Source organism: Telopea speciosissima, chromosome 10 (assembly GCF_018873765.1).
Source record: "Telopea speciosissima isolate NSW1024214 ecotype Mountain lineage chromosome 10, Tspe_v1, whole genome shotgun sequence".
Classification (NCBI taxonomy): domain Eukaryota; kingdom Viridiplantae; phylum Streptophyta; class Magnoliopsida; order Proteales; family Proteaceae; genus Telopea; species Telopea speciosissima.
The window spans coordinates 45,890,980-45,905,334 of NC_057925.1; the positions used below are offsets into that span (position 1 = coordinate 45,890,980).

At 41.5% G+C, this 14,355-nt stretch overlaps 1 protein-coding gene across 2 annotated transcripts in view; it reads left to right on the forward strand.

Annotated features, from left to right (window-relative positions):
* The window catches only part of LOC122642668 (EH domain-containing protein 1-like), a 39,662-nt gene that overhangs the window by 12,261 nt on the left and 13,046 nt on the right, over positions 1–14,355 (forward strand). The window lies entirely within an intron of this gene.

Genomic DNA, 14,355 nt, shown 5'->3' on the forward strand with positions numbered 1-14,355 from the left:
GCCTCATATTATGGTGATGAAACAACCTTTTGGATTACGATATTTAGGATTGCTAATTTGTGTGCGTGTAAAAGGTTTTAACAATCCATTGAGTATAAAGAAGCATCAAAGAAGATTTATCACTAAGTGAGCTAGCATCAAGGAGCAAGAGTTAAGGAGGGCTTCAAGAATCAATGGGAAAGCGTCACCAAGACCCAGGCATGGTTTGAGGTCTCGTGAGATCTTGTCCATTGTCTCGGTTTCGACAAGAGTTGAGTCGAGATTGGGTGCGAAATCCAAAGAATATATTTTCTTGGCTGAAATTTTGGTATCTCGCTGAAAATGTCACAAAGTCAGTCATATAAATACCAAGTTTCGAGTTTTTTCGGTTGAAATTTCAACCTATTCTCAGTAAACTCGACTGGTTTCACCAACTTGTGAAGAAAACAGCTCCAAATCACTTATTTGCTTCAAATCTTATAAAAAAAAGCTTGGAGAATTTGGATTTGATGCTCAAGAACAACATTTGGAGGAGATTTGCTGCCCAACAACATTCCTTGGTGGAGATTTGAACTTGAAGGCCCGACACTCGTCAATATTAGGATGAGCATATAGGGACAGGGGTGACTTGGTACTTGGTAGTTGTTGGCTTGTATTGTTAAATGTTGATTCAGAATATATTTGACTCTAATAGTCTGAAGTATGACGTCAAATAGAGCTGACTGGAGGGCAAGGATCTGTGTAGCCGACCACATGTAGTGTGTATATGACTGAGTGTAGTGTAGTTGTTGTGTTCCTTTCCTTTTTACGTTTATTAATAATATTTTCTATTTGCAAGGATCCATGTAGCCGACCCCATTTAGTTGGGATAAGGCTGAGTTGTTGTTGTTCGTAATTTGATGTCTTTTCATTCCTATTGCTTATTTAAATTGCAAGGTTCGAGAACTCGCGAGATCTCGCCGAGATCTCGCCGAGTTTCTCGGTTTTGGGCAAACCGAGTCGAGTTCCTAGTCGGTACAAAAACTACAATTTCTCGACCGAGATCTCGCCGAGATCTCGAGATCTCGCCGAGATCTCGGTGATATCTCGAAGGTGAAAATCATGGTTTTTTAGTACAAAAACCAATATCTCGCAGAGATCTCGGCGAGATCTCGGCGAGATCTCGAGATCTCGAGATCTCGCTGGGCCCAAAGATGCTAGTTAGTTGTATTTAGCCCAATTTTCACCCAAAAACCATTTCCAACATAAGAGAGAGCAGGAAGAAGTTCTTAGGCTCTAAACCAAGGGAAAAAACCTCTCCTTCAAATTTCTTCTTCTTTCTTTCGATTGTTGGATGGAATGCACTGTTTGGAGTTAGATTGAAGTGCCAAAGTGAAGATTCAAGTGCCAATTTGGAGCATCATCACCTATTTGCAAGATTTCAAAGGTGTTTTCTATTTCTTCCCCAAATCTATTTTTTCCAAAAAAATTTTGTAATCCTTGTTAGATTCATGTGGTTTTAATATATGTTGAACATCTTTGCCCGATCTATCACTTCATGGAGTCGGATTTTTTTCAGTTAATAAATTATTTATTATAATTTCTGGAAAAATAAATGATTTATTTGAAAAAGAAAATGAAAAAAATAGGATGAATAGTGATTGTTTGAAAATGATTTTGATATATGTTAAACTACTTGGGATGCTCTACAGCCCCATGGATTAATTTTTTATTTTCACCCATTAAAAAATTATTTTATTTTTCAGATTTAATAAATATATTATAAAAATTAAAAAATATATATAATATTAAGGAAAAATACTTATTGGTTATGGAAAATTATGTACAACATATGTACATAATATTCAACTTCAAATGGTGTCAAATTCATCATTACATTATATTTTTCTTATACTTTAAGGTATAAATAGTTTTAAAAAAATTCAAAATATTATTTTTAATTAACAAATAAATACTTGGGTTAGGGATAAATAAGATATAGTTATTTCATAGTTCTAGTAGCTTGACATTACGTTTAAGAGTTATGAATAGCATACTTTAAGTCTTGAATACCTTACTTTAAGTGATCCATGGTTATTAATACATGCTTTTTTATGTAACAGATGTCAAACATAAGACATTTTGTATTCAATGTCGATATAGCATGGCAACATGGAGTTCCCATGTCCATGAGACAAAAAGAAGTCCAAATGCAATTATTGTGGGAAGTTGCTATCCGGAGGAGCCACCAGGTTAAAGCAACACTTATGCTGTACAGCAAGGATGTTTCATCATGCCCAAATGTTCCTATCCAAGTGAAAGTGGCAATGACACAACATTTGAAAGGAGGAAGATTAAAAAATCTCGAGAGGGAAAGAATGCAACAAGAGTTTAATGAGGCAATACTAGAGAGAGGGGCGAGAGGTTTGTGGCGAAGATGACATCGACATTGGGCCTCCACCTGGTGAGTTTCAATCAAAGGTGAATGGAGAATTTAGCACAGACTTTGGCGAGAGTAGACAAAGTTTTCATTTGATAATATAAGAGCATATGAGCAAGCAAGAGGAGTGGTGGATCTGGCTCCGCACATCAGCAAGAAGATGAGAGGAGAAGAAGCATGGGACAAGAAATATACCACGACCCCAAACCCGACCACGAGTACAAGGTCCAGAACCCATTTTTGAGCGGGGATCCCACCACTTTTAGGCAACAAGATGCCTACCACCCAACCATCCACAAGTATTTGGTGGTAAACAAGAGAAAGCACGAAAAGCCTTCAGAAATTCATGCTTTACCATGGCATTCCAGCCAATGTAGCACAAGGAACATACTATGATGCATTCCTTGATGCTGCGGGAGGGCAGTGCAGGATGGAAGGACCTTCACCATTTGAATTATACAATGTGTATTTGCCTCGGGAGGTAGAGGAGCTAAAAGAATACATTGATGGTTTGAAGCAATGTGGGAGACATATGGGGTTACTCTTATGGCTGATGGTTGGGTTTGGACCTACTAGGCTGTCCATCATAAATTTCATGGTGAGTTGCAATGGAAAGACTATATTCTTGAAGTCTATCGATGCATCAAAGCATATAAAGGATGCATCGTACTTGTATAAGGAGTTGAAGCAAGTGGTGGAGGAGGTAGGACTCCGAACGTTATCCAATTGTGACGGATAACGGTTCCAACTATAAAAAGGTGGAGAGAAGTTGATGAATAAGAAGAGTAAGAGGATCCGGCTCTTTTGGACCCATGTGCAGCCCATTCTATTGATTTAATCTTTGAAGGACATGGGAAAAAGACTTTGGTGGCGGGTGTGGTAAATAGGGCAAGACAGTGACAACTTTTGTGTACAACCATTCTTATGCTTTAGCCTTGATGAGGGAGAAATGCAATGGAGATTTAGTGAGGCCTGGTGCACTCGATTTGCCACCAATTACATTGCATTGAAGAGCTTTGAGTAAGACGATAGTCCAAGGTGTATGTTTGCGAAGTCATGAATGGTTTGGTTGGAGGTTCTAAGTCGGAAGAAGCAAAGGTAAGACAAGGACCATTGCAAATGATGGATTTTGGAAGGACTTGGGGAAAGTGGTTGGCATATTAGAGCCGAAGGTGCATGCGAGGATGGTTGATACGGAGAAGAAGCCTACTTTAGGCCACATTTATCCGCCATCCAAAAATGAAGGAAATGGTTAGAGTGCTATACTCGAAGTGCAAAGTCCTACACTAACATCATTAATGAGCGGTGGAGAAGCACTTGAGTCATCCATCGCATAAGGTGGTGAGTTCAACATACTTTATACTTTAAATGTTATAACTTTTTACATTTACATATTCAAAACCCTAAAGGCATTAAAGCGATTAAGTCACTAACAAATCATATTTGTGGTGTTTACTTTACCAAAGATACTATTTGAATCCAAAGTATCACTACTCCCATGATCTTGGGCTAGACATAGAATTGTTAGAGGCGTTTGCGTTACTCGGAAGTTGGAGCCCCATCCAAAGACACAAGCTTGCACGATGAGGTGAGAGTATGGGACTTTGGCACTTTGGTTTTATGAATGTAATTACTAAATAGGAAATACTAATGCCTCATATTGAAAATAGATCAAATACTTGAGAGAGGCCTCAAGAAGTTTCGGCCGACTAGTCTGCATGGAGGGTAGACAAAAGTCGAGACCCTGGTAGGTGGTATGATATTACATTTATGAATTATAATTTATCTCTTTATAATGTACATATTCTTACTATTCTATATTTGTAATGCAGCGATGCCGTGGGTGCTTTATGGTACAAGTTCACCCAACCTCGAGGAAGGTAGCAGCGAGAGTGCTCACAAACTTGTTCATCCTGATGTGAGCGAATCGGAGTACATTCTCATTGATACATTCAAAGAGGCGGAATAGGTTGGGTAGCATTGGAACGACTGAGTATGTGCGCTCTACAATATGAGATTAAGGATGAGGCACATACGTGAAGGAATTGAGGCCAATGATAAAGAACCCATTGAATCTGTGTCAACATTTTTCAAGAGGACTACGATGACGATGAGGATCCCCTATTCCAGTGGGTGAGGGATCGTGGTACACTGATATGGATCAATGCGGGGTAGGCCCGACCCCACCATTGCGTCTCTAACAGCGGCGATGTTGATGAATATATGTCGAGCGAGAGGCGTGCGCATGCGAGTCCGAAACCTTTTGAGCCGCTGGCTTTGTAGGAAGTCTGGCGATGATGATGATGGTGGTGGTGATGACTGGTGATGCTAGTGATGGTGATGGTGATGGTGATGGTGATGGTGGTGAAGGCTGCTGCGCTAGTGGCATGCGGAGTGGCGGTTATTATGATGATCGTCGTGAGGGGATGCGCGAGCGATCGGCGAGAAGTTGGGAACGCGGGAGGACCCCTGTGCGTTTCACCAGAGTGAGTCTCGGTTCACGCATGCCGCTCAAGATCAAGACCATGGTGGCTACCCTACAAAACATACTGGAAAAGAAGGGTCGCAAGCACTCACATCAGTCGTATGCTCGGGAGGAGGACAACGGCAAGTATGAACACCATGCTTACAAGTTTCGGAAGCATGAGTATAGATACTACTAGTGAGCATCGATGCACGGCAATCATCTCAAGATCATCATGGCTATGACTATGGCCAGCGAGCAGGTTCGATTATAGTGCCTATGGTCGTATGGCGTCAGTGAGATATGACAGATCAGCTCAGGTCGGTGTTGGGCATACATTCCTAGTCCCAAACCGTCATACATGCCTCAAACTCATATAGTAAGAGAGTGGATCTTACACCTCATACCAATGACCTCCCATGTACCCTAAGATAGGGAGATTGGTATATGTTGATCGAAGACTTATATGGAAGCGTGTCACACTATTTGCAACACTATATAGCAATTCCGTGACATGGGAATTATATGTGGATCGATATAGGGATGAATTTCTTGTTCAATCTCATTTTATGTAACAAAATTAAGTGAACATTGATGTAATGTACATTTTATTTGAATGTTTTGATTGATGTGTGCTAATTAGAATGTTTTGATTGCTAATTTGCTATGTTTTACTAAATTATATATAGATTATGTTGTTTTAGACTTTTAGTACGACTCGTCGCCTACCGACCTATGGTCCAAAGTGAAACTCATATTTGGACTTGTTTTTTTGGCAAATACTGGGCATGCCATTGTGTTTAAATGGCACGAAATAGGTGGATACCAAGTTTCGGACCCAAAATATGTGTACAACCCACCGAGTTGGGGTCGAGTCCAAAAAAAAAATTGCACCAACTCGCCGAGATCTCGGCGAGATCTCGCCTCGACTCGGTTTCGGCCTGGCCGAGATGCCACCGAGACCAGTTCTCGAACCTTGTTAAATTGTTCTACTTGAATTATATGTGTACTAATACTAAAGATTGTGTGGAATAGGTCATATCAATTTATATATATGTATATATGTGTGTGAGTGTGTATGTGTTGTAATATGGGTACAAGGGTATAATTGTTGTCACACCCCGGCCTGGTTAATAAGGGCCAAGTGTGACTGGATGTCTTAGACACCCAATCAATCCTACCAGGATCGCAAATGCAGTGTTCTTTTCGCAATCTCATTCACAAACATCAGAATTAGATGCAGTGGAAGCAATAATAGAGCAGTAAAACAGTAAATAAGGAAAGACTAGTGATAGTATTATATTCAAAAGGAGTTGTATGTACATCGTTTACATTGATACCCAAAAAGAGATAAGATAAGCTCAAAAACCAACAGGTTAGTAACTATAGCTATACAAAAGTGTTATAAACCAAAAAAGGAAGGAGAGTAGCCTGGTCAGCCAGGACGTTCAGGAGAACGTGCAGTCATCGCAGGAGCACGCAGCATTGTGTTCAATAAGGACAGGAGTATCAACTCCAACAATAGGAAAAGCATCCTGAGAAGGAGCAATCCCCACAGAACCAGCAACGGTAACGGCAGTAGTATCATCTGAAAAAAAAAAAAAGGACGTCCACTGGGGTGAGCTCTCAACTGAGCCCATTAAGGGGTGGGGGAAGCATACATACACAATAAATCATGATGCATGTCCTAACTAGTATGCTCCTAGCACAGTTACTAAGTCTCATGAGGTATAAGTACTACTACTAGTGGTAGATGCTAACCTCGGTCCCAGAACTAACCCTTCGGTCACCCAAGCGAAACCATTCTACCACGGTGAGGACCCGCGACCGGAACTAACACATCGGACCAGCAGACCCCCAAATGACCAACCCCTGCCTGTTTATTCCCACAGCGGAATTAGGGACCCGCTAACATGGACAGAAGATGGCATCCCGGAACTAACACATCGGTCTCTTCCATGGGTTGTCCAACACCTTTCCCCTTGTTGGTAAGGGGCGCAGTACTGGGTAATGAATATCAACCTAGCCCATTGCAGTCTAAACATGATGAGGCAAGCATGATCCGAGTTATAAATTACCGAATTCCATCATCATAAATTCACGTCATATAAATAATGAATAATCAATGCAAATGCAATGCAGTATGTCTTTGTGCAACCTATTTTACATGCAGTCTAATGCGTTAAATAAAAGCTAGACAACTACATGCTCCAGGTATAGAGGTAATGATGCATGAGCATGGCATTCAGCATAAAGTTGAAATTAACGTGATAAACACGCAGGAAATTAAGGTCGAATCCCCTTACCTGATGAGTAGTCTATCTCTAGTCAGTTAACCCAACAAGTATCCAGCAAGACAGTCAAAGTACAGCAGGACAGACCTAGTATATATATATAAAATCAGCATGTATCAGATTCCATTTGCAGCTTGGTCTTTTCCCAGCAAAACAGGGCAGTAGGGGGGCATCAAAAATGTCAGCCGGATTCAGAGAGTACCAGGGCCGTTCGACCGGCCTTGGTCTGCAACTCCATCCGGGAGTTTGTCCGAATTTGGGGCTTTTGCTCCTAGAGGTCAGATTGTCACATGCAAGACAATAGTAGTGGGTAGGTTTGTATGGGGTTTCAATTTGATGATTTGTTTCCTAATTCTGGAAATTCACCAATTAATCCCTAATTTCATTAGGTTAGGCTGATTAATTGATAAATAGAACAGCAATAGAGCTGAACAGAGGTACTGCCATGAAGATTTAGGTCTAACTGAACATAAACAGCAGCAAAACAACATTATAAATGGCAAAACTCATAAAAGTTAAGCTCAATTTAGAGTTTAATGGCTGCCTTTTACTTGGACAGCACATAGGTTGAGCTAGAATGGAATTAGGGTAGGTTTAGAGCAGATTTAGAAGGAATTTAGAGGAGTAGAAGGCAATTACAGCAAGGAATTCACTGAGACTTACCTGAAATTGACACTTGCAGCCTTATAATGGTAGATTTCAGCTCAATTTCAGGTGGAGAGATGAATTTCGGGTATAAGCTCTCTCCTTCCTTCCTTCTCTTCCCTTCTTTCTCTTCTTTCTCGGTTTTTCCTTGCTTCTCCAAGAGAAAATTCGATTCTGCCTCTCTTACTCAGATTTGTGAATAGTGATAGATTTTAATGGGTTTTGATATATATAGATTTCACTTAACCACTAAGGGGCAGTTTGGTCAATTGGTCTATAAATTAGATTTAAACCTGTATTTTAGTATTTAAAGCCTTAATCTAAGCATCGGGTGATGTCATGCGACATCATGGGTGATCCGGACACGGGTAAATGTCCGGTACAGTGTTCTCCACTGGGAAAGTGGGTCCCACAGGGGCAAATTTACATAGACACCCCCTCTAATCCAAATCATACAAAACACTGATATAAATATAAATAAATAACACTTACAATAATTTTAATTGAGGGAGAGCCTTTGCATGGCCTCCAAAGAGCAGATCCGGCACAGGTAACTCCGGTGCGGGGTTTCACAGGGGTCCTCTGACTCCAACAGAGCAAGCTGAGAAGAATCCCTGGAGTCCTCCATAGGAGTGTCGAGAGATTCGTTTGTATCCTCGACCGATATAGTCCATAGCATCGATGCTACCATAAACTGAGAGTTGGAACCTGAAATCACACAAGTTCCACAAGTTCAAATTTATTCGGAAATTTGACCGGGTTTCACACTTGTCCATTAGGGTTTAGTTGCTGTTGCCCTAAGGGTATGACTGTAACTTGTATCTCATAAGTTTCATTATAAAAAAGCGAGGGCTTGTGTCTCATAGACATAATGTTGAGTTATGTAAACCTAATAAGGGTATTTTGGATTTTTTGCTCTGTTTTTTTTTTCCCATAGCTTATATAGTCGGCTATGTAGGGACTTACATGTAATTCTGCCTCTCTCATTGAAAGTTATAAATAAAGCTGCTTAGTGATCACATTGATCACTTAAACCGTTCATAAAATTCTGTTTTGTTAACATGGTATCAGAGCCAAACTCTTCTTTGATCTAAGTTTTCAAAACCCACCACCCTCCCATCGTTTTTTCTTCCCTCTCTCTTTCCTTCGATTTTTTTTCTCCTTTTCTTCTTGGTTTTCATCCTTCTCCTTAGGGCAGCACTAACGAGGTGCTCATATGATCTAGTTGCTGCCCTCAAACCTACCTCTTCTCTTTTTTTCATGACCTAATGTTTGCTTCTGCTTGATAGCTGCTGGAACACATCTCTGCGATATTGGAGTCCTCCATATTTTTTTGAAGATCAGGCCTCTATCACTTTTGAAGGCTGATTGTGCATTGTTGGAGCTTCATCTGCAACCTTGGCCAGCATCCATCCACCCTTTACAAGTTTTTTGAAGACCCCTAAACCTAATCGATCTCCACTTTTAGGGTTTTCCAAAACCTTGGCATATATCGATTTTTGGGTTAGGGCTGCTTACTGTCGCTGCTTCTTTTCTAGAGTTTCTTTGACCAAGAGGGTCACTTGACATCATCTTCAGCCATATCTTCTGAGTTTTTTTGCAAAACTTCAGATCTTTTTTTGGGATCAATTTCTCTCAATATCGTTTCCAGGGTTTTGGTTCTTCTTGGCTGGCTGCATCGGTTACTTGCTGATTCATCTCATTAATTGGCTGCCACAATGATAGACTCAGATTCTTCTTTTGCAACCTTTGGGATTGATGGACAGCCCCGGACTGATTTTCTTCCCCTTGCTGCTCCTATCAAACTTGATGGCACAAACTATCTCATGTGGTCTCGGTCTACATCTTTGTCATTGCTGGTCGTGGGCTTACTGGCCATAATCTTGGGACTAACCCCTTGCCGGCTGACCCTGGTTCTCTGCAAGAAAGGTGGATGTCTCATGATGCTATGGTGATGTCCTATTTGATCCACTCTATGCAACCAGACCTCTCTGGCAACTATTTGCTATTGGAAACAGCCCATCAAATCTGGAGTGCTGCCAAAGAGACTTATGGGCGGGTAGGGAATGATGCTCAGGTCAGGTGTATGAGATTCGCAAGAAGGTTTATGACACCATTCAGAAGGAGCTGTCCGTATCTCAGTACTATGCTGCCCTCAAAAGCTTATGGCAGCAATTGGACCATTACTCCGATTTTCAGCCATCTACTGCTACTGATATTGCTACCTATCATGTCGACAAAATCTGTGTATATGACTTCTTAGCAGGTCTGAATGTGGAGTATGACCCTATTCGAGTACGAGTTCTTAGCCGGTCTCCCTTTCCTACACTAGAGCAGTCCTTTGCTTTGGTTCATACAAAGGAGACTCGTCGGGCTGCTATGTGCATTCCTCTACTATTGATCGCTCCGCTTTACAAGCTACTTCCAGCCCTACTTCTATTACCATTACTGATGGTGGTAATGCTGCCTCCAAAGAGCCTGTCAAATGTGAACACTGCAACAAACCCTATCACACTAAGGCCTGATTTGGTATGATTTCTATTTCAATTTTAGGGGGTGATTTCTATTTCTGAAATTGTTTGGTTTGATTTTTGCACCTTATTTCAGTGAAATAGAAATCAAGTAGAATAGAAATTCTGAAATAGCTGAGGAGCTGTTTCAGAATTTCTATTTCATTTGATTTAGCACTCTTGCTCTTGAATGCGCACATGGTTAATTTCATGGGCAAAGTAGTAATTTTATGTTAAAAATAAAACACCACCCTTCTTCTCCTAATGGTCTCACCACTACCACCCCACTTCCACCATTGACACTACCGCCACCACCACTACTACCCCATTACCACCACCACCACCACTGCCGTTGCCACCGCTACCGCCACCACCATTGCCATTGCCACCACCACCACAACCACCGCCACTACTTCCACAACCACCACAACCACTGCCACTTCTTCCACAACCACCACCACCGCTACTACTTCCATGTCGCTACTATCCTAACATCACCGTTACCACCACCACCATCACTGCCGCTACCCCGCTGCCACCATCACCGTCCTTCCCAAAGAAATATAGAGAATCTATTCGCAGAATTTGAACTATCAAATGGTTTTTTTTTATTCTTGAAATATTTCATATTGATACAACCAAAATACTTTCAATTTTTTGACCAAAAACATATTTGTTGACTATTTCAAGAAATCAATCCAAAATTGAAATAAAAATCATACCGAATTAGGCCTAAGGCTCAATGTTGGAAGTTACATGGGAAGCCTGCTGACTTTGAGGCAAGACGGGGCCGTGGGAAATCCAAACCCAAGGCCAATCTTACTGAATCTCCTGCTGTTGCTGCCCCTTCTACCGACATTGGGCTTACTCAGGATGAACTCCTGGCTTTCAGTCACATGCTACATGCCTCTTCCGCTGCACCTACTACGACATTTGCTCCTGCTGCCCCTTCTAGTTCTCAACTTGCCTCAGGTATTCCAGTCGGTTGTCATTGTGCATCGGCCGTCTCCAGTCCTTGGATTATGGACTCCGGTGCTACTGACCACATGATTGGTTCCCCTCATATGTTTCACCAATATTCTCCCTCTTCTGGAGAAGATAGTGTTTGAGTGGCTAATGGTTTCCTTTCTCCTATCAATGAAAAGGGGTCCATTCACTGCTCTCCTACCCTTACATTAAATTTTGTGTTGCATGTTCCCTCCTTTTCTACTAATCTTCTTTCAATTAGTAGTCTGACTAATGATTTAAACTGCAAAATAACTTTCTTTCCCTTTCATTGTCATATAGGATCTGGTGAAAGGGCACACGATTGGGGGTGGTAAGGTACATGGTGGTCTCTACTTACTCGACATGGGTCAGCCTCCTCTTCCATCAGCTTCATCTTCGGTTCATCAGTTACATTCTGCCACTTCTCTATATCTCCATCTATGGCATTGTTGGCTTGGTCACCCTCCATTTAGAACTTTAGCTTTTTTATTTCCCCACTTGGTTAAAGATTGTAAAATGGATGAGTTTTTATGTGAGGCCTGTGTTTTGGCCAAACAGACTCGTTCTAGTTATTCTCCATTAAATAAAAGTGTTTCTCCCTTTGCTTTAGTTCATACTGATGTGTGGGGTCTTGCCCGTCGTGCCTATCGTACTACCTGGGTGTACATGATGCAACACAAGAGTAAAGTTTTTCACTGTTTTTTGGCTCTTTCATCGTATGGTTCAGACCCAATTCAATGCTACCTTAAAAATTTTGGGATGATAATGGCAAGGAATACATAGAGGGTCAGTTCCAGAATTATTTGGCTGAAAATGGCATTATTCATCAGACCAGCTGTGTTGGCATTGCGGCCCAGAATGGAGTGGCTAAAAGGAAAAATCGGCATCTTCTGGAAGTGGTTTGGGCCATTATGTTTGCACGGCAGGTTCCTTCTCAATATTGGAGTGATGCTATACTTACCATTGCCTACCTCATCAACCGAATGCCTACCTATGTACTTGATGGCCTTGCCCCTATTGACATTCTCTAGGGTTCCTCTTCTTTTGTGGATGTGGTTGCTATCCTTTCGGCTCCTATTTAGGGGGAGGCCTTCTTCTCCAGAACCTCCAACATCAGTCCCTAATTTGATTCCTATTCAGGGGGAGCATAAACCTATGAGTCAGATTCCTGTTGATGAAGCCTATACCCAGAAGCACAAAGAGCAAGTTGAGACTACCACTACTGTACCACTTCTCCAATCGTTAGAACTTGATCCAGATCCAGACTCTGGTACATCATTTGGTAAGGATCCTTCTCTTGACTTACCTATTGCTGTTCGTAAGGGCATTAGGTCTGGTACCCAACATCCCATCTCCAATGTTGTTTCCTATGATTCTTTATCTCCTTCCTATAGTGCATTTGTGTCCTCTCTTTCCTTTGTTTCTTCCTTAAAAATGGTAGGAGGCTATTGCAGGTCTAAAGTGGAAAGCAACCATGATGGAAGAGATGACGATTTTATAAAAAAATGAGATGTGGGAGCTAGTGATTCTTCCTCCGGGCAAGAAAGCAAGTGGTTGTAAATGGGTGTTTGTTGTCAAGCAGAAGCTGGACGGGGCAGTAGACAGATATAAGGCCAGACTTGTGGCCAAGGGCTTTACTCAGATCTATGGGATCGACTATTAGGAGACGTTTGCCCCAGTTGGAAAGTTGAATACTGTTTGGGTTTTACTGTCAATCTAGGCTAGGATTTGCTGCAATTGAACGTAAAAAATGCATTTCTTCATGGAGAGTTGGAAGAGGAAGTTTATATGGAGGTTCCTCTAGGTTTTTCTTGTGACAAGGTTCATGGAAAGGTTTGCAGGCTGAAGCGGGCATTATATGGGTTTAAGCAATCTCCACGGGCTTGGTTTGGCAGGTTCCATAAAGCAATGATCTCTGTAGGATACGAACAAAATAATGCTGATCACACCTTGTTCATCAAGCGAAATGGAGATAAGGTCACTCTTCTTATAGTCTATGTTGATGACATAGTTGTAACTGGTAATGATGTAGATGAAGTTTCTCACCTGAAGACTTTCTTAGGACGAAAATTTGAAATACAAGATCTAGGACAACTCAGGTACTTCCTTGGGATTGAAGTTGCTCGTTCTCCCAAAGGCATTTTTCTCTCCCAAAGGAAGTATGTTCTAGACCTACTCTCCGAGACTGGCTTGTTAGGATGTCATCTGTATGACACTCCTTTGGAAGCTATTACTCTTTTGCAAGAGAAGGATGGTGATCTAGTTGATAAGGGTCGATATCAACGGTTGGTGGGAAAATTGATTTATCTCTCCCACACTAGACTGGACATTGCGTTTGCAGTAAGTTTGGTCAGTCAGTTCATGCATCATCCCTACTCCATTCATATGGCTGCTGCCCTTCGTATTCTTCATTACTTGAAGTCAGCTCCAGGAAAAAGGATTCTCCCGTCTCTGCATGATAATCTTCGCATTAAGGCTTACACAGATGCTGACTGGGGTGGTAATCCTGACAGGAAATCTACTTCAGGTTATTGTACCTTTGTAGGAGGTAATCTTGTCACGCGGCAGAGTAAAAAACAAAATGTTGTGGCAAGATCCAGTGATGAAGCCGAATTCCGTGCTATGGCCTAGTGCATATGTGAGTTATTGTGGCTTTAGGGTTTACTCCAAGATATTAGTGGTTCTGTTCATCGTCCAATGATGTTGTACTGTGACAACAAAGCAGCAATCAACATTGCCCACAATCCAGTGCAGCATGACTGTACCAAGCATGTGGAGATTGACAAACACTTCATCAAGGAGAAGTTAGAGAGTGGGCAGATTTGTATACGTTTTGTGAAGTCCGGTGATCAACTTGCTGATGTTTTCACCAAAGGGCTAAGTGGGAAGTTGTTTCATCCTAGTTTAGTCAAGTTGGGCGTGTGCGATATCTATTTACGAACTTGAGGGGGAGTGTTGAGTTATGTAAACCCAATAAGGGTATATTGGACTTTTTTCTCTGTTTTTTCCCCATAGCTTATATAGTTGGCTATGTAGGGACTTACATGTAATTCTGTC